Source organism: Ornithodoros turicata, chromosome 10, assembly GCF_037126465.1.
Source record: "Ornithodoros turicata isolate Travis chromosome 10, ASM3712646v1, whole genome shotgun sequence".
Taxonomy (NCBI): domain Eukaryota; kingdom Metazoa; phylum Arthropoda; class Arachnida; order Ixodida; family Argasidae; genus Ornithodoros; species Ornithodoros turicata.
The window spans coordinates 24,798,469-24,819,632 of record NC_088210.1 but is presented as its reverse complement, the minus strand read 5'-3'; the positions used below and the strand labels follow the sequence as shown (position 1 = coordinate 24,819,632).

Genomic DNA, 21,164 nt, shown 5'->3' with positions numbered 1-21,164 from the left:
TCAAGAGTACTTTGGTGAAAAGACAGTTATGTTAGCTCCAATTTATGAAACCGTGTTGTGTTGCGTTGTACAGTAGACGTGATGCGAGGGGGAAAAAAAAGAAGAGGACGCAAGTGGTTTTACACAAACTAAAATTGTTACCGTGGTACTTGATACTTGGCAATTGGCAACTTGGTAACTGGTAATTGGTAACCGTGTAAGTGGTAGTTGGTGATTTGGTAACTTGGTAGTTGTTACTCTGCGTAGACAATGAGAGTGAAAGTAGACATTTCATGGGCGACTGAAGTGTGGTTCATTAAGCAGAAAAATTCATTAAAACTGTCCGTGTAGTCCACAAGCGTATGCATCCTGGCTTTTTGGTTGGAATTCATAAAAGCAGTAAAAACCTTACAGTGAAGTCCTTAAAAGTGGCGTTAAGGGAAGAACCCAACACACAGCCCACACAGTCCGTCCGTTCCCATTACTTTTAAGGACTGCACTGCAAGGTTTGTACCGCTTTTAGTATGAATGTCCGTGTAGGACCGCACGAAATGACATGCCGCGTTTCGTGCCGCAGCAATCTGTGTTTTTCTTGTCCTACTCAAAGCTCTGCTTTACGTGACCACAGCCCAGTTCACGGGCAAGGGCAAAGTACAGGACCTCAGCTCTGCATCTTTGGAGTATTTATTTTTCCTCCATTTCTTCCAACCGCCATAATCTTATCCCGCCATCGCCGATATTGGGCGCGCCACTTTGGAATAACAACCTATATGTTGTCTGCGACGCTCACCAAAATATCGCTTGTTTATGTAACTTTATCTAGAAGCCCTTGTCAATACGCGCACTAACGACATTGAAGGTTCCACCGCACCGGCGGAATTTTACAGCGGACTGTTTCCATAGTGGTGGCCTCCAAATGGGATCGTCGTCCGAAAAGCAGTTGGATAATATTCACAGAAAGTTTTCTACAGTCTGATTAATGGAAAATGAGAGAAACTGCGATCCGAATCAAGTGTAAATTATTTTTATTGCTGTGGGATCCATATCATGCTTCCAAGCGTTATTCTGCTCCATTATCCAGACTTTCAAACACAGAAATGAGTATAGTCGAGAGAAAGTCTAGCAACCCCATGTGAAGGTGTCAGACCTCCACCAGCAGAAATAGTGTGTGTTCACTATAAAATAAATTGTATAGTTGTCTGCCTCCCAGGAGCCGCCGGTGTGTAGCAGATGGCAAAAACTTAGCAGACGACAGTTTTGTCGTCTGCGTCGGAAACCTTAGGAAGATTCAATGAATTGCATGGTGCAGGTGATGTTGCCTTGAATTTTGCTGTGGCTTAGGTAGTATGCGTGGTCTCATGAACGTAACATAAATATGAAAGCGGAAACCCCGCGTACTAATGCAGAAACCGCGCCTTTCTGCAGAGTTTGACCATCGTAATGCGCGTAGACATCCTACGAGGCGCAGACACAGCTGCCAAACTTACTCCGAGGTGTCATTGCACGCGATTTTTTACTATCCTGTCGTCTGCAGATTTTTTAACCAGGTGAGCGTCCAACAAGGCTTAGACACACACGCACCCTAAAGGAGCTATAGCGTACACCCGCGCCGCATATTTTTTCCTCGACCATCTCTCAGATGTTCGCAGCATTCCCTTTGTAGTCCGTCCTGTAAATAAACAGGCGCGCTGTTAGTGAAAACAGACGGACGTCCGCAGCAGGTAAAAGAAGGATTGCCCAAGACGGTCGCCATGACTGTGCGTATCATAAAAAAGGGTAGCCACATCCGGTCTGGTATGCCACATGCATCTGCCTCTGTATTCAAGCTGGCAACAATAACAAGAAAAAATAATCTGGGTTGCTCGTTCCAGGCGAAGGGGAAAATCGCGAGTTAATGTAACTATACAAATAAAATGGGTACGGGATGCATCGGCACGGGTTGAACTGCCTCATCGCTATGCGAACCCCCCCATACATTCGGACCATTCAATGCATGCTCCTTGACACATGCTGGGAAGAGGGGAATCAGTCTCTGAACACGCAGGTGGTTTTCCTGTGCGCGCTTCATGTTTGTTACTTGCTTTCACACTGTTCCATTTTTTTTGCTTATTTTTGTCCGAACGGGATGTGGTCGTATGGGTGTCTTTGTTTGGTTGTTTGTTTTGCTTGGTTGTTTATTTTATTCTATACGTCAACTTACGCGATTTGCGTATGCCGAATGGGTGGTGATATTTTGCGGCTTTGTTATTATTATTTTTTTTTTTCGCTTTCAATTTAGCAGTTGCCTGTCATGTTTGACTTGAATTTAGTTTTTAAAAGTACTGGGGCCCAAGCCGCAAGATGCGGTGTTGTTACCCAACGGAAGCGCAAGACGATGTCCAACACGAATTGAAATAGACAAAACAGGGGACAACACACACAGATCCTCAGACACAGTATTGCCAACCAATTTATATTGCCAAAAAACAGGAGCAAAAGGAAAGAAGAAAGCATTGCTTATATCACATTCCCTCTGCTGGCTATTTCCAACGATCCCTGAAACAGACTCGATGACTGAGGGGTTTCTACGGAAGCTCTATACAGTGTCCTCGAAACGTGGCGCACAGCCCTGACGCTCCTTCAGGTGGCTTACAAGTTCTGAGTGACCAGACATCTTTTTAACATTGACCATGTGTTCCTTAATCCTTTCATTCACACAGCGACCTGTCTGCGCGCAGGACATACACAAAGCCGCACTCAAGCGGTATAGAATAAACAGCATTTTGTTTGCAGGGCACCAAGGGTTGCCTGTGCTTGACGCCACAGACTTCGGTTTTAGAGGAAGGCGGAGCCAGACGGCTGAATTTGAAGTCATAAAAAAAAAACAACAACAACTTTGATCAAGTCCCCGAAGAAAAACAGTCTCTGCTCGAAATATCGGCGGTTCTCGTCCTGAGGAACTTCCTTTCCGGTTCTCTGGATTTCCTACCCTTCTTTGATCTTGTAACGCCTTGCAACCGCCTAAATATTGTGTGACCCTGAATGAAAGTATAGGGAGTTAGAGCAGCGTTCCGATTGTCTACATCATTATTGAAGTCTGCACTCTTAAAACTGAACTTCACCTCATAGCACGCTCCTAGCCAACCATTATCTCGAATGATATCGTTATCTGCCCTGATTTGTTGACAACAGAAGTCGAACGCCTTTTTTTGTGACAATTATGAACAGCATGAGTGTCACAAAAAAGGCGTACGCCTCCCGTTTTCAACAAATCAGGGCAGATAACGATATCATTCGAGATGATGGTTGGCTAGGAGCGTGCTATGCGGTGAAGTTCACTTTTAAGAGTGCAGAGCGTGCTACGCGGTGAAGTTCAGTAGTTATAAGGAGGCAGGTTAGGGATACAGGAAAATTTAGTCCACCGAACCGACCGAGCTGTCTAAAGGTTTCCCTCATGTTTCCGAGCGGCTTTTCATACAGATGTCGGCACGTTTTCCTCTTCGTCGCCTCAGGACACATGCCGTATATTCGCACGAACAACATTCCCCATAGGCTACTCTGTTCGTGCACGGCTAACCGTGAGGAATATCTTTATATATTTTTGAACGTCATTACTAGTTGGGTTTTACTCTTGGTTGTTGTAATGACACCTGCTTCGGCCCGAGACGGGCATGCGACACAGTCTTAAAAATGAGCGCCGGGGGGGGGGGGGGGGGGGGGGGGGGGTGGGTAATGGCAGGATCGGCTCGTCGTTGTTAGCCACACAGAAGTGGGCGTCGTCACGACTATAGCCAGAAAAAAAAAAAGAAAAAAGAAAGACGGATGGAGGATAGAGGATGCAGGGTGGAGATGCGTAGAGGATGCATGAGGTCGTCGGGGAGAGCAAAGTGTTAGAGGGGTCGTTGAGCAAGACCCGTCTTCTGCAGAAAGAGAATACGGTTTCTTGCTTTAGCGGAACGTTCGGCAGAAGACCCACCGGGGTAGAGGATATCCGCTAGCGTGCCCCAGATGGAGGATTCTCTCGTTTGTCTTCTCCTTTGTGCAGTGTTAATTCCATCCTTGTCGTAGCCTTATTTCAACCCGCAAGTTCCTTCCACACTGTAAACGCGACGGTGGTGGTGCTACACTGTTAGAAAAAACTTCACCCCATAGAACGCTCCTAGCCAACCATCATTCCGAATAATATCATTCTGTGTCCTGATTTGTTCAAAACAGGGGGGAGGCGCCTATCTGGGGCAAGATAATCTGTCCCAGGTGGGCGCCTCCCCCCTGTTTTGAACAAATCAGGACACAGAATGATATTATTCGGAATGATGGTTGGCTACACTCTTAAAAATGAACTTCACCTCATAGCACGCTCCTAGCCAACCAGCACACCGAATGACAACGTTCTTGCCCCTGATTTGTTGCAAACGGGAGGAGGAGCCTATTTTGTGCCGTGCATAATGAGCACAAAATAGGCTCCACCTCCCGTTTTCAACAAATCCGGGGCGAGAACGTTGTCATTCGGGATGATAGTTGGCTAGGAGCGTCCTATGTGGTGAAGTTCATTTGTAAGAGTGTAGGAGCGTGCTATGGGGTGAAATTCTGTGTTAACAGTGTAATGAAAGAGCTCGCCGTTGTCGGCCTCACAGAGGTAGAGCAACGTCACGACTATAACGCTCTGGGGGAATCAGCATCCTGGGCCGACTTCTAAGGGAATAGTGCCGACATATGTCTGACAGCGACTGAGGAAAACCCAGGAAAGACCCCGCAGACAGCACAGCCGCCACCAGGATTCGAACCCGGGTACCTCCCAGTCCTGCGTACACTTCATCGCATAACACGCGCACGGCCGACCAACATTCAGAATGGCACCACATTGTCTTTTATTTGTTGAAAACTGTGTGTGGGGGATTTATTGGCAGAAAAAAAGAAAAAGAAAGGGGAAAGGTCAGCCATGCAGCACACCGGCTTGCTATTCCCTAAACCAAGAAAAAAAGGAAAAGAAAAGAAAAAAACATAAGAAAGAAAAAAGAAAAAAACAAAAAGACAAATAAATAAATAAATAATAAACGGTGGGCGTACCCCTTTTCTCTCCGCTTCACGCGGACACACGAGGTGTTACAAAATCGTTTTCAGCGAATCCGGAAACGAAACGGTGTCATCCTGAGTGTTTGTTGTCTGGCCGTGCGCATGTTATGCGGTGAAGGCCAACCATTGTACAGAATGATACCGCGCTGCCACTCCTCATTTGCGGAAAGCGAGGGGCGTGCGCCTTCTTGTGAGAATTAACATAAGTGCATAGGTGTTACAGAAAGGCGTACGCCTCCCGCTTTCGTCAAATCAAGGAAGAGAACGTTGTCACTCTAAAATTAGAACTTCACCGCATACTAGGTTCTCAACCAACCGTCAATCGGAGCGACATCGTTCTCCCTCCTGATTTGTTGAAAATGGGAGGCGTACGCCTTTTATTGGCAGTTGACATATGTCCAAACTGCTATAAAAAGGTGTACGCCCCGCTCCGTCGTCAAGTCAGAAGCGATAACTGCATGATCCAGCTCAAAGGTTGTCCGCAGAGAGTGCAGTAAGGTGGAGGTTCTGTTTTTAGAGTGTACATACTATGTATTCACACGCGCGACGTCCCCACGGAATATTCCGGTGGAGGAAAAAGGATACCACAGCTCACGTGTCGAAAGTTCTGCCGCGTCATACAATATGTTGAGCAGTCGCGCGGCGCAGGAATATCGGGAGTCGCACACTGCGCGCGAAGCAGACGACACCATCGGCCCTGTCGTCTGCTACGGAATATCTTGTGGCTGAGCGGCATTTCATTTCACTCGTGCGAGCACGAAAATACATGATGTTGATCGCTTGCACTTGATCACGTGGCAGGATGAGGCTGTGCAGAATATTCCACATTATTAAAAGAGCACGAAAATACATGATGTTGAGCGCAGAAAGCTATGACACGTTGCGCATCTTCTGCTGGAATGTTCTGGGGAATATCGCTCGTGTGAATGGCACGGATATAGTCTCGGGTTTTCGTTATGGATACGTTCGGTGTGTGAAGCACCAGCTGTCTGGCATCGTCGTGTAATCTCTAAAAGGAAAAAGTCGAGCAGGGCTTGAGATTAGGACGTCGAAACGACACCTGTTGGAATCCCAAGGCACATATTTGACTCACAAATGAGGCGACCTCCGTCGCCCTTGATCTAGCGACGTGATACTACGTTCACAGGGATTGTACCTTGACGTCATGCCTCACGTAAAGGGATCCATTCATAAAGACGTCTGTCTCGGGCCACCTACTGGATTCTTTGTGATTTCAAAATTTGGTGCGTGGCTGGTTTCAAAAAGCGGAACAGACACGACAAGAACTGAGCTCTTTTCTCAAAGGCACGTCCGTCTCTTACGCCTCATGTGGCTCTTGTTGCCAACGAATGGGACCGCGTACGAACTTAGAGACGTGTGCCTGGGTAACCCACACGCTTAAAAATGAACTTCACCGCATAGCACGCTCCTAGCCAACCATCATCTTGAATGATATCTTTATCTGCCCTGATTTCTTGAAAACGGGGGGCGTACGCCATTTTTGTGACACTTATGCTGTTCATAATTGTCACAGAAAAGGCGTACGCCTCCCGTTTTCAACAAATCAGGGCAGATAACGGTATCATTCGAGATGATGGGTGGCTAGGAGCGTGCTATGCGGTGAAGTTCATTTTTAAGAGTGCAGTCACCTGTTAGCAAGTCCGTACGGTACCTTTCGCTGCTAGCGTATCACTCTGAGGAAGGAATGCGCCGGAACGTGTTCCGTAAACTTTTGTCCAGCACTCTATACACGTGGGTGGCTATGCCGCGTGTTTTATCAGTGGAGCGCCTTCTTTCAGAGAGCTGCCCTGCTTGGGCAGCGTCGGTGCCACAGATAACGTGAAATCCATAGCTGCTAATCTTCTCTTCACTTTATCAACAACATAATTCCCCGAAAAATTTCCACCCGTTGTTTGTGGCCCTGGAACGTATGTGAAAACGGCGATAGCGATCTGATATTTTTTGTGTTTTCATAAAGCAAGGCAGAGGCGGGGCACGGACCGGCGTATAAACGTGACACACTGATGGCCGAGACACTGGGCGGGAATTCCGAGAGTCCGCCCCAAATGGTCACGCGATATTTGGCGACCTTGGCGCACTTATCACACTACAGGAGGGCCACTATACTGCTGTTTTAATACCAAACTGATGCGACGTCTGTCAACCCTTCGACTGTAATACGCGCGCGGTTCGCCTTTCAGGAAGAAAATTTTCTGCAAGCTGTCGTCTGCTCCGCGGCTGCCAAGTCCCCGGCCAGAGACGAGCGACGTTATTATTATTATTTTGAGCACGTGGCTGACATATTGCGAATTCGAACGTCTGTATCGTTGAGAAAGTGCGCCCTAAGTGACTCTAACAAGTGCGTCATGCGTTTAGACTGGTTGTCGTATAGCCTATAGGATAACACAGCGGCGAGCACCGCATGGGCTGCGGCCTTTTGCCGTTAAGGTATGCCCACCACGCACCGCAGAACTGTTTCTGTACGAAAGGACACGGATGGTGTAGGCACAGTAGGAATATTATAGAGATTTGTCGTCATCTTCTCTCGAAGGTCACGTGTGGAGGTAGTCCCCTAGCGTCATTCAATAAAAGTTGGGTATTCCCCCATCGGGCACATTGCAAACACGTGATCACAAGGCGTAGATGTTGTCTGACATTAATTTATTTTTACTTTTCGCAGGCTTCCGTGAGCTATGAGTCGGCAATAATGCGTTGAGTCGAGAAGATGCTTCTAAAGGAGGTAAGCTTTCTGAAAGAATGACTCAACAACAACACCCAGTTTTTGGTGGCTGTGAATGGGGTGCTTCGGTGCTTTGGGGTGCTTGGGGTTAATCGGAATAACCGAGAGCATGCCTTCGTCCAACATAGAGGCACATATAGAACAAATTCGCCTGTCCTATGTATTGAACAAGTATGCGATGCACCTGTTAAAACAGGACATGACATCGCACGACAAGCTCCTAGCCAACCACCATTCCGGAATGGCGGTGTGCTAGGAGCTGGTTGCGTGGTGAAGTTCTGTTTTTGTGTTGTTGTTTTTTTTGTTTCTGTTTTGTTTTTTTATAGTCGTGACGACGCCCATTTCTGTGTGGCCAACAACGGCGAGCCTATCCTGCCATTACCCCCCTCCCCCCCTCTGTTTTTGTCCGCCAGGTCACGTCGAGACTGGGAGGTACCCGGGTTCGAACGCCGGTGCCGGCTGTGCTGTCCGCGGCTGTTTTCCTGGGTTTTCCTCAGACGTTGTGAGACATATGTCGGGGCAGACATATGTTCTCCTAGAAGTCTGCCCAGGATGCACATTCCCCCCGAGCATTAGTCGCGACGTTGCTCACCTATGTGAGACCGACAACGGCGAACTCTTTCAGCACCACCACCACCACCACCACCACCACCTGCAACCACTCTGTTTTTACAATGGGGCTGGAATAAAAAGAACACTGGGGTTGTGGTAAGAACTCGTATGAAGTGAACAAAGGCGCGAAACACTTCCCTATTGGTGCACGCTAACAACAGAACCTCACCGCATAGCACGCTGAATGGTGAATACCAACCATTGTGCGGAATGATACCTTTACCACTGTTGATTTGTTCAAAACGGGAGGCGTACGGCTTTTCGGGACACTTATGTGGTTGTGTTAAGTGTCACAGAAAGGCGTACGCCCCGCGCTTTCCACAAATCGGTAGTGATAACGGTATCTTTCTGTACAATGGTTGGCCTTCAGCGTGCCATGCGGCGAAGTTCTGTTTCATCTTTTCAAATGTTCTAGGCATGTCAATGAATACACTCTTAAAACAGATGGTGGTGGTGGTGGTGGTGAACTTCGCCACATAGCACGCTCTTATCCAACCACCATCCCGAACGACATCGTTCTGCCCCCTGATTGGTTAAAAACGGGAGGCGTACGCCCCGCGCTTTCCGCAAGTCATGAGGGATAAAGGTACGTATCATTCTATGCAACGACTCTTAGAAATGAACTTCACCGCATAGCACACTCCTAGCCAACCATCATCTCGAATGATATCGTTATCGGACCTGATTTGTTGAAAACGGGAGGCGTACGCCTTTTCTGTGACAATCATGACCAGCATAAGTGTCACAAAAAAGGCGTACGCCTACCGTTTCCATCAAATCAGTGCTGCTAACGATATCATTCGAGATGATGGTTGGCTAAGAGCGTGCTATGCAGTGAAGTGCATTTTTAAGAGTGTGGCTTCAACGTCCTATGTGGAGTTCTGCTTTAAGCGTGTGTGACAGAAAGGACTGACGTGCTCCAGCTTTTCTGCAGTACGTTCGCGTCGTGCAGTGAAGCTCTCGCGTGTCACCCCCGACAACAACAACAATAAACGATGGAAAAGGGATGATTACATGGGACGTGTCCCCGTGATATCCACAGGACCCCACCCCACTTCAAAGAAGTTAACATGAGAGGGTGGATTAATGGTGTAGCGCGAAGCGAAGACAGGTCAGAGTTGCGTTTACACCCGTCATCCCGAATGGAGGTGGTGGTGGTGGTGGTGACGAACCGGCTTGCCGTTGTTGGCCTCACGTATCCCGAATGACATGGTTCTCGCCCCCCGTTCTTAGCAAATCAGGGCCCTGAAAGATTTCACTCGTGTTGATGGTTGGCTAGGGGCGTGCTATGCGGCGAAGTTCGTTAGTTCGGTGAAGCGAGACCGGGAGGTACTCTGGTTCGAATCCCGGTGCCGGCTGTGCTCTCTCGAGTTTTTCTTAGGTTTTCCTCAGACGTTTTCAGACCATATGTCGGCAGAGTTCCCTTAGAAGTCTGCCGAGGACGCACATTCCCCCAGGGCTTCACTTCTAACAGTTTTGACATTCGCCATTAAAGGAACCATGAAATGACTTTCGCGAATTCAGAGTACTCTGTCGGAAACGGTTCTCACGATCCCTCACCATCATACACACAGACCTTTAACCACATTCAGTGCACCGGGGACGCGGTTACCACGCAAAAATAGCGGGGCGTGACCACCGGATACATCCCTTCGAAGCGGGCTTGCGTCATCAACGCCCAGTCCTCTCAGCCAATTGTGGACGACCGGGAGCACACACCCCGCGGGACCACGTGGGTGCATGGTTTCGGCTTGGACAACAACGACGTCATATATCTGCCGTCGAAATCAGTAAGAATATGGCGAGACGCAAATTGCCAGCGATAGAGGAAGAGATTATGCGATGCACACAGCGTCTACACTCTTAAAAATGAACTTCACCGCATAGCACGCTCTTAGCCAACCATAATCTCAAATGATATCGTTATCTGCCCTGATTTGTCGAAAACGGGAGGCGTACGCCTTTTTTTGTGACACTTATGCTGTTCATAATTGTCACAAAATGGCGTGCGCCTCCCGTTTTCAACAAATCAGGGCAGATAACGATATCATTTGAGATGATGGTTGGCTAAGAGCGTGCTATGCGGTGAAGTTCATTTGTAAGTGTGTAGGAATCGTTCCGTACGCAGCAGCTCCCAAAAGGCCACCGACAGAGATATTTTCCGACGAAGAAGCAGCTCAGAGAGGAAAACTTGCTCCGGTAATCATGCTGACAACCAGCGTGAAGCTACATTACATTTCTGGTAGGATTATGTGTCAACGATTAGATACGATCTTAGCTCCAGGTCAAATTGAAACATAACTCATGACGAAGTTTGCAAGCTTGCTTGGAAATTTTGCAGTTTGCTCGCAAGAGACCGGCCGCGAATCGGCAACATGCTCTGTGTATGATGTCATGGTCAGTTCACCTCGCAGGCGTGTCGTAGCAGCCGTCGTTCACGGCCGTGGTTAATATCAAATATTTTCGCTATTTGGACCATTTTCAACTCCATATTTCACAGGTGTATGTTTAGAAATTGAAAATGATCGTAGGCTTGTCAAACAGGCTTTCAAGGTCCCTTTAATACCGGCTCTATTAAAACAGTTCACCACGTAACACGGTGAAGGCCAATCATGGCACAGAATGATATTGTTATCACTCCTGATTTGTTGACAGCGCGGGGCGTACGCCCCCCCCCCCCATCCCCACGTTTTCAGCAAATTAAGGGAAAGAATGATGTCTGATTTGAAGAGAGTGTGGGGCGTACGCCTTTTTGTAGCAATTCGGATATATGATATTTGCTACAAAAAGGCGTACGCCCCCCTCGCTCTTCCAATCAGAAGCAGTAACCCTATCATCCGTGGCAATGGTTGGCGGACAAAGTGCTATGCGGTGAAGTTCTGTTCTGAATTGTGTGGTTGGCTGGAAACGTGCACTGCGGTGAAGATGGTGGTTGGTTCTTCCCATGGAATGTCTACACTACTAGTATTGGTAGCCGGCCCGTTTGGTGTCCGTGTCTTCCTTCCGTGCATTTCCATTGCCCTGTGTGTGAACGTTTTTTTAAGAGTTGCAAGCCAAGCGTTTACTGCATGATCTCTCTCTTTTTCTTTATCGCATCACCAACACCATCAACGCGAGGCCTGTAGGTATGTTACTCCAGTTATGCGTAATGGATAACGTGTTTTGCAATACGTCGAGAGTTTATATATGGGGCTATTGAGACTTGAGAGTGCAACACTTGTTATTGTCCTCGGAACTCAGCGGCGATTTGCCACGTTACTTTTTGTTATTGATGATGATGAGGATGATGGGAGAAATATTGGGAAGTGAGTCGTGACAAGGCCGGATCGGCTACCTGAGTACACCTACGCCTACATTACACGAACTACGAACACTTCAACAAAATAACCAGAAAAGAAGGTATAGTAAAGGAAAAGTGGGTGGGGGTGGTAAACGCCTGGTAAACTTGGTAAACAGTGGTAAACACTTGCTGACTGGGCGTATGCACTTAGGTATGGAAAGTCACAAAATATTTAGCACCCTTTTTTTTTTTTTCCTTTTTTTAATAAGCTGCATCATGCTTGCAATGCGACCGCATGGCGCTGCAGTGGCCGACAACGTGGTGGCCGACGGTCACTTCACTTGATAATTATATTTATTTTATTTATTGATACTTTATTCTCTGATCAGTCTTCGTGACTTTCAAACACAACTCTCTTAAAAATGGACTTCACCGCATAGCACGCTACTAGCCAACCATCATCTCGAATGATATCGTTATCTGCCCTGATTTGTTGAAAACAGGAGGCGTACGCCTTTTCTGTGACACTTGTGCTGTTCATAATTGTCACAAAAAAGGCGTACGCCTCCCGTTTTCAACAAATCAGGGCAGATAACGATATCATTCGAGATGATGGTTGGCTAATAGCGTGCTATGCGGTGAAGTCCATTTTTGAGAGTGAAGGGTGACAAGATTTGAAGTGAGTCAGCAAGACGGCTATATAGGCACACAGGAAGAAAATCTGCCAGCTAATGGCAAGCTGGCTTCCCGGTACCCAAATGTTCATGTACCAGCTACAGCAGGGCAGTTTCGGTTACGACCTTACGGTTATCCGATGCACAAAAATAAAATAAAAATAAACAAATAAATAAATAAATAAATAAATAAATAAAAGTCTCTAACGGAAGTTTAACGTCGATGGCGCTGTTCCAGTACATCAAGACGTGCATTCTGGTCAGAAATGATGCATAGTCCTGGGAGCTACAACTACCCGGGAATGTGGATGGGTTACATCCATACAAAGTACCCGCAATCGCACCAATTGGCTATTCGTCTGTGGCAACAGCAGCAGAGAGAGAGAAACTGTATTTACAGGTAAACGATACAGCGGCGCCGAACACAATTTTTCTCGACATTTATCGGATTTCTTTGCCAAGAGACCGCCAAGGGCGTACAAGGGCGAGAGGAAAAAAAAATTAAGACCTCCGATTAAAGGCATGATACGGAGCGATAGTAGGTACAGCTTCTGCTGGTGTCGTTACGGTTTAATACGAAACAGAATGATGATGTTGATGATGATCGTGATGATTATGTAGAAAAATATAACGACGTAGGCCCTACTTAAAATGTGACCTGCTCTAGAGTAATGAACAGCACTTGGCTGAGGTTTTAAAATGAGGTGTCTCTCTCTAGGATCCTATAAAACCCATGCCCTTCCCTGTGACGATAAGACGCCTACTACACTCTTAAAAATGAACTTCACCGCATAGCACGCTCCTATCCAACCATCATCTCGAATGATATCGTTATCCACCCTGATTTGTTGAAAACGGGAGGCGTACATCTTCCTTGTGACAATTCTGAACAGCATAATTGTCACACAAAAAAAGGCGTACGCCTCCCGTTTTCAACAAATCAGGGCAGATAACGATGTCACTCGAGATGACTGTTGGCTAGGAGCGTGCTATGCGGTGAAGTTCATTTCTAAGAGTGTACTTTTTGGATAAGTGGGAAAAACGTCTCGCGTTTAACGTCGTGATGCGTCGCCACAAACGTGCAGTTCGAAACGAGTACGACTTCGCAGAGCTTTTGGAACACACTCGTTATTCTTAATTACCGTAATTACTGTAATTAAACGTGCACTCTTAAAACAGAGCTTCACCGCATAGCACGCTGAAGGCCAACCATTGTAGAGAGTGATACCTCCATCACTCTTGATTTGTGGAAAGCGCGGGGCGTACGCCTTTTTGTGACAATTAACATTTCTGCATAATTGTCAGAGAAAGGCGGACGCCTCCCATCTTCGACAAATCAGGGGAGAGAACGATTTCATTCGGGATGATGGTTGGCTAGGAACGTGTTATGCGGTGAAATTCATTTTTAAGAGTGTGGAGATCCGATGGAAAAACTACACTCTTAGGAATGAACTTCACCGCATAGCACGCACCTAGCCAACCATAATCTCGAGTGATATCGTTATATTCACTGATTTGTTGAAAACGGTAGGCGTACGCCTTTTGTGACAATTATGAACAGCATAAGTGTCACGCCTCCCGTTTTCAGCAAATCAGGGCAGATAACGATATCATTCGATATTATGGTTGGCTAGGAGCGTGCTCACATGCGGTGAAGCTCATTTTTAAGAATGTAGATTATTGTTTTACTGCTAGTTTACAACCAGCTTACCTTTCCCGTAGCAACATCCGGTCCAGCAACATCTGCCAGCAGGGCTTACGCAAGCCGTCCACCTCCCGGCCGAATAAGAAACGTCATCCCTAAAAAGGATTACGAAATTGGGAGTCAGTTTCGGAAGTAAAGAACGCCGCCTTTCCCAGCCGGACAGGAGATATGTATCTTCATCGCTCTGACAGTTGTCGAGGGTGTTGCGTGAGAATTCGAGGAACTCCTTTTGAAGTGGGGCAAGTCGCCGTAAATGAGTAGTGCGACTGTCTACGTACGAACCGCTCGGCCTTGGGCGGCCATTCTGGCCGATCAGACTGACGTGATCAATGGACTGCCACGGCGGACGCTTCCGTGTCTGCGTCCAGCAGACATCGTCTGCGATGCATCCTTTTTGCTCAAATTTTTCCTACACACATCGTCGTTCCTTGAGGCCTTGGTCCATTTTTTTTATCTCTCTTCACCCTCTCCCTTTCTCTTTAAAAGAGTTGGTTCTTCTTTAATCGCCGATTGCGTTTACCAGGAAGAGAGACGCGTACATGCAGCCTTGAGACCACATCCGAAATAGAGAGCCTCAGTGGAACGTCTGTCGATAACCGTGCAGCCACAACAAGACCCACGTGGTGGATACTTAATTCCTCCCCTTTTTCTTTTTCATTTATTTTTTTAACGATCCGTCGAGGCTCGCTGTTTTGCCTGCCTCTACAGGGTCACTCTTATTCGTTTATTGCGGCCATGTTGTAGTGCTTCGGGCTAGCCACCAGCATGTTCACCTTGGAATAAGAAAGTCGTCCGTTTCGGCAACTGTCGCGTACTTCTGTTTAAAGGGAACCGGTGAAACGTAATACAGAACCAACATGAGATGTTTACTTCCGCATGTCTTTTTATAGCTGTTCATGACTGAGATATCTCAAGGTCTCGTTCTTGAGGAGTCGAAAACGACGCACAAGATCAAGGAGGCAATGTGTCGCTGTCCGTAACAGCCCGGAACTGGGCAGCACAAAGTGACGAGGGCATCTTATTTAACCCGGCTGTTGCCGGAAAACGGGGAATGGGGGGGAGGACTACCATGTTGTTCTGTTCTCTTCCATATCTATGTAGGAAGAGGATAAGTCTTCCAGATGCGAAACAGGAAGGGAAAAAAATCCCCACGCGGAGTTTTGTTTTCTGTGTCTGGAGAGCGCGGAGTCATTTATCAACGGTTGTTTACGGAATTGGGATGTGCACGTAACCATGGAATCCAGCTTGCTCTCATTGATTTCATTTTTAGCCTAATTTCGAGCTGAATGTGTGTTTTTTTTTGTTTTTTTTTTTTTTTTTGTTAAATTCAGTTTCGGAAAACGCCTACAGTTGGATGGTTACTGACACATCACCATATCACATCGCACGTCCTGACATTTTCCAGTGTATTGCGTCTGAATCTGACGGTTATGCATACGCTTGTTGCATGGTTATGCTCTGCTTTTGTATTTCCTCTTTCGTGAAATTTATTTCCCTTCAAATCAAATCAATACATCAGATCAAATGTAATCAGTCAATCGATCTTTTTCACACGGCGTGCCCATATGTTGATCTAAAAATATTTAACTATATGCTCCAGTTTCTATGAACATGGCCAAAACTGTTCAGCAAGTTTAGTATAACGAAGCCCGTGCGCTGACGTTCATTCTAATAAATTGACCCCCGTGTAGAAAAGTGCCGTATACCTAGCGATGAAAGCCATTTACGCAAACCAAGATAGAGGTTCAATGTCTTTTCTCACGTATATTGAAACTTTGCTCGTTATCATCACTACACACACATACACCCTTAAAAATGAACTTCATCGCATAGCACGCTCCAAGCCAACCATCATCTCGAATGATATCGTTATCTGCCCTGATTTGTTGAAAACAGGAGGCGTACGCCTTTTTTGTGACACTTATGCTGTTCATAATTGTCACAAAAAAGGCGTACACCTCCCGTTTTCAACAAATCAGGGAAGATAACGATATCATTCGAGATTGTGGTTGGCTTGGAGCGTGCTATGCAGTGAAGTTCACTTGTAAGAGCGTATCCCTGCAGCCACCACTGTTGTAAACGTTTTCTTAACGAACAAAACAAAAACGTGGGTGAGAAAATTCAGCGAACGCCTTATTTATACTACCTCGTCCCACTTGACAATACACAAGATAATTGCGGTTATCGTTAACGTCGTGCAGGAGTTCACCGGCATATATAGGAAGCCAACGTGTGCTCCCCCCCCTGTAGAATGGCCTCACTACAGTTCCGCGACATCTGCAGCATATATGCGGCTCAAGGTTCGTGACCCGTCGTTCCTGAAATGGCTCCCATGCCTGCATTTGAATAGAACCTGCAGCGCACCCCTTTCTTTGTGACCTTGTCTCGCAACGAGAGGCAGGCGCGTGCGCATGTCATATACTTTCTCTCTCTGTCTCTCTCTCGCTGGCAAGACGATTATATGCGAGAGTTAGCTGCGTGAATTAACGATCTCTATATGAGACGGTTTTCAAAAGACTTCCGGCTGGGGTTAAGTTTCCGACTAAGGTGCATGTCACCTTTGTTGCTCTTCGAAAAGAGTAAATCATGAATGGGAAGGGCTTGGTCTGAGACCCTGTCGAGGCATGACCTCATCGGGCGATCATCCTGCACGACTGTCACCTGTTCCATTCGGCAGGTCTGTTGCTCGAGGCTTTTGTGCATACTTGACGCAACCGGTGGAGCAGTGTACGCCACCTGTACGCTTCCCATGTTTGAGATAAACGGTCTTTCGGTCGTGTCGAAGACATAGCTGTTTGAAGTTAGGACCCCCTGTCTTGTTCTTTTTTTTTTTCTTTCTTCTTCATCATCTTCTTTTTCGTGGAATATGCACTAGAGGAACCGTTGGGCATTACGAACGTCTCCGAGAGGCCATTCTGCCAATATGCTCGATACAGTCTAGGAAAAAGCGAGTGTTTTTAGTTATTTTTGGGCACTATATAGATGCGTTGCGACGACGACTATTGGTCCATTACGAACTATTTGAAGTGTTGGGGAGTGAATTTTAGGTTCAGAGGACTGACCTGAGGAGTAATTGCAATCTTAGAAGGGAACTAAAAGATGTAATTGTTCCCCAATTTATTTTTATTTTTGTTAGAGATTAGTACCACACGGAACAAATATGTACATAGTTTTTCGTCCAATTTTGCAACGTGGAGCGACAATTGAATCTCTGTGTGCAAAATTCCTATGATGTGCAGCAAGTGGACGAGCCGAAATACGCCGAAACGATAAGGCTTCATCTGAACACGCGGAGAGGCAATTGAAGCAGGTTTTTCTTGGCTAACGCCCATGAAAAATGTGCAGCATGCATGTAGGTATCCACATTGCATGTATGTGCTACTATGGCATCGCCTCAGGGTGTGCTACTTGGCAGAAGAGACGCGAAATCTAAGAACCTGACGTATCCTTTTTTCTTATATAACTTGGCGCAGAAAAAAAATTTCAGCGAATCAAATCTTGATATAAAGTGTAGCGGAGCAACGAGGACAAGCCTTGTTGTGCTGCTTAATAAGCACTTTTGAAGAATAACGTCCCTTATAGCCTCTAAAAGCAGAACTTCACCGCATAGCACACTCTGCGCAAACCGTTTGGCAGATCCGCTCTCTAATGATAACGGACACAGAAAAAGGCGTACGCCCCCACTCTCTTCGAATGCTGGCATTCATGGCAGGAGTTGGCACACAGCGTGAAGTAATTTTTCTAGAGCGTAGTATCACAAAGACCGTCATTAGTGCAAGTGTTTTTCCGGTTAAAACACCCAGCATGGGCTCCGCTGACACGAACATGTGAAGAACGTGTGTCTGAAGTGGAAAAGATATAGTTTATCTTCGCATCGTACACTCTTAAGAATCAACTTCACCGCATAGCCCACTCCTAGCCAACTATCATCTCGAATGACATCGTTATCTGCCCTGATTTGTTGAAAACGCGAGGTGTACGCCTTTTTTGTGACAGTTATAAACAGCATATGTGTCACAAAAAAGGCGTACGCCTCCTGTTTTCATCAGATCAATGTAGATAACGATATCATTCGAAACGATGGTCGGTCAGGAGCGTGCTATGCGGTGAAGTTCATTTCTATAAGAGTGTAGAATCAACCCCTGAAGACCTCTATGGTTCTCAGAAATGCTACACACTTAGAAAAAAAAAGGTGGAGCAGTCGCACCTTTTAGGAGGTAATAGCTGTCGCGTATGTAGTGCCTAAAAGGTTGCAAAGTTCTACCTGCTAACTACGAATGGTAGGGTTAACGCTTCTGATTCGGTGAGCGAGGGGGCGTACGCCTTTTTGTAACAATTTCGATATATCATAATTGCTTTTACCTCCCTTTTACGCCCTTTATCAGACGCTATGTTGACCTATAGAGGTGGTGTCTATAGAAGTTACCACCTTTTCACACCTTCTTTTCTTAGAACGTAGATACACTTGGAGGGTCACAATGAAAGTTTACTTGACAGGACGCAGCCTATCCGACTGTTACGTCTATTCTTCCATTCCATCACCGCGCAGATCGCAAAGTGCCGGAAGATCGAGCCAGTCAGCGGTACGAAGGCGGCAATAATGGCCATCCCAAAATCAATAACGTCCACTCGATCAAACAATAACGAAGCACTTAGCGAAGAATGCTCGTCCGACATCTGCGAGAAGATCTTGCCGTGGGGGTTGATAACCGACCGAACAGCTACTCCCAGTGCCTACATAGCGGGGAAAGCACCATATGGGGCGCACCCGATAACAAACAGAGGCGGGACCCATCGAAGGTGATGCTCTAACGTCCAAATTACTGAAATAGCACGTCTCGCTGCTCACGAGTCAACGCTCCCCCATCATCACTTTGTGATGCCCCCCCAGAGATCGATTATATAACACGGAGGCCACTTAAAAGGTTTCCGGCGTCGGGATTTCGGCTGCTGTCACCTTCGACGAGACCTTCAAGGTCACGGCCAAGGCCAGGATCGGCTTGCCAGTCCTCCGCCGGTTACTCTGACCTACTGAGCCGCCGTGCTCTCCTTCTGTCCCTCTCGGCGTCATGGCGTTTGCAGACCCAGATCATATACGTCGCTTATATGTGTTCGCACAGCACAACGCGCTGCCTAAATTAATAGAGCACAGTCGAGTAATCTTACGGTATGTGTAAAATACAGCGTATTGCCCGCGCGAGTGGCTCGAGACTAACATCTCCATTTTGTTCTTTTAAAAAATCAATCAATTATTTGAGTGCGACCGGTTTCCAAGAGACGTGCTGGCCTTCCCAGATTTACTCTGGCGTCACAGGCGAATCGGGATGAAAGCAGTCTCCTTAAATTTGGTATCTTGTGAGAGGACTCGCCGAACACAACGCATATTACACTCTAAAGACAGAACTTCACCGCATAACACGCTCTGCCGAACCATTGCCACGAATGGTACGGTTATCGCTTCTGATTCGAAGAGAGAGGAGGGGGCGGACGCCTTTTTATGTCAATTATTATAACGTGTCCAAACTGATACAAAAAGGCCTACGCTGTCCTCGCTCTTCGATAGCCCTACACTCTAAAAACGGAACTTCACCTCATAGCGCGCTCTGCGCCAAACATTGCCACGAATGATAGGGTTATCGCTTGTGATTGGAAGAGAGAGAGGGGGCGTACGCCTTTTTGTTACTATTTTCATATATCCATATTGCCACAAAAAGGCGTACGCCCCCCCCCCCCTCTCTCTCTTCGAATCAGAAGCGATAACAGTATCATTCGTGGCAATGGTTGGCGCAGAGCGTTCCATGCGGTGATGTTAAGTCACGCGGCCCTTTTGTGGGGACAATTAACGTAACTGCTTAAGTGTCAGAAAAAGGCGTACGCCTCCCGTTTTTAACCAGTCAGGGGGCAGAACGATGTCATTCATGCAGGATGGTAGTTGGCTATGGTGAAGTTCTGTTTTTAGAGTGCATTATGTGCAGGTCCGGTGAAGCTTGGTTCTCGTTTGCGTTCGCTGCCATATGCATTCCACACCCTTAAAACGGGGGGTGTACGCCACCTTCGTGGCATTATGCAGTTCATAATTGTCACAAAAATGGCGTACGCCCCACGTTTTCATCAAATCAAGGGAGAGACCGTTGTCACAGGGGATGATGGTTAGCTAGGGGCGTGCTATGCGGTGAAGCTCTGTCTTTAGAGTGCAGAAGACTGCTAACGTTGAAAGCATGGAAATTTCTGGGATGTGGTATAAGTAATATTCACACAGTACGAGAACTCAAATGAACGGTGAATGCGAGGCTGAGGATGAAGGTGTGGATGGTCAGGGCATCGGGAATACAACCAACGGCAACAGATATGTCACAGATAGGCCAGCAACTGTGGAGATTTCCTGCGGACGACGCCATTTGACCATTTAAAGCCTCGTGCTCAGAGCAACGTACTGCAGCCGGGTTCACCATAACCCAGTCGAGATCGATACATACCGCACTTTTTCGTCTTTCATTTTGCAGCGATGTTTACTATCGTTTTCTTTTTATTTTTTTATTTTTTCTATTACTATTATTCCTCCTCGCACTTCTGGGGTGCGGTCCAAATTCGTTTCGCCCCGCATACATACTTTTTTTGTATACTACCCTTCAACCATTTTCTCTTTCCCTCTCTCTCTTTGATGCGGCGATACTCACCGCAGTCGAGAAGTTTCCCGGCAGTCCCGGAGGTTACAACCCTTCCGTACGCGACCCCGAGTGCATAGTACTACACGTACGTTACGAAGGAAAGAAAAGCCATTCATGCAGATGGTGATTTTTTTATTTTTTTTTTTGTGCGTTTGATCCCGTGTTCGTCCCACATTCTAAGTGCCTATATCCCCTTTTTTCTCTCTCTCTCTCTCCCTGTGTATGCGTGCTAGACGTAGGGCGCTGGGCTATGCGAGCTATCTGGCGTATTTCAACTCTTTCGCATCAGGTGGGAAGCTTCGGGGGATTGTGGACAGGGAAGGGTTTTTTGTCTGGGAACGCTCAATGATACTGTTCCCGTCGCCGTACGCGTATAGCGTATATACATCGTACGCGTCTCTGTGACGGCGAGTTAATGGAATTGCCCTTTATAATAAATCACTGCCATACTGGA

At 46.8% G+C, this 21,164-nt stretch overlaps 1 long non-coding RNA gene across 1 annotated transcript in view; it reads left to right on the top strand.

Annotated features, from left to right (window-relative positions):
- Positions 1 to 21,164, top strand: part of LOC135370356 (uncharacterized) — a 76,736-nt gene that overhangs the window by 40,186 nt on the left and 15,386 nt on the right. The window contains exon 2 of the long non-coding RNA XR_010415308.1: positions 7,712 to 7,771. This is a non-coding gene — a long non-coding RNA (uncharacterized LOC135370356). The remainder of the gene's footprint in view (positions 1 to 7,711; positions 7,772 to 21,164) is intronic.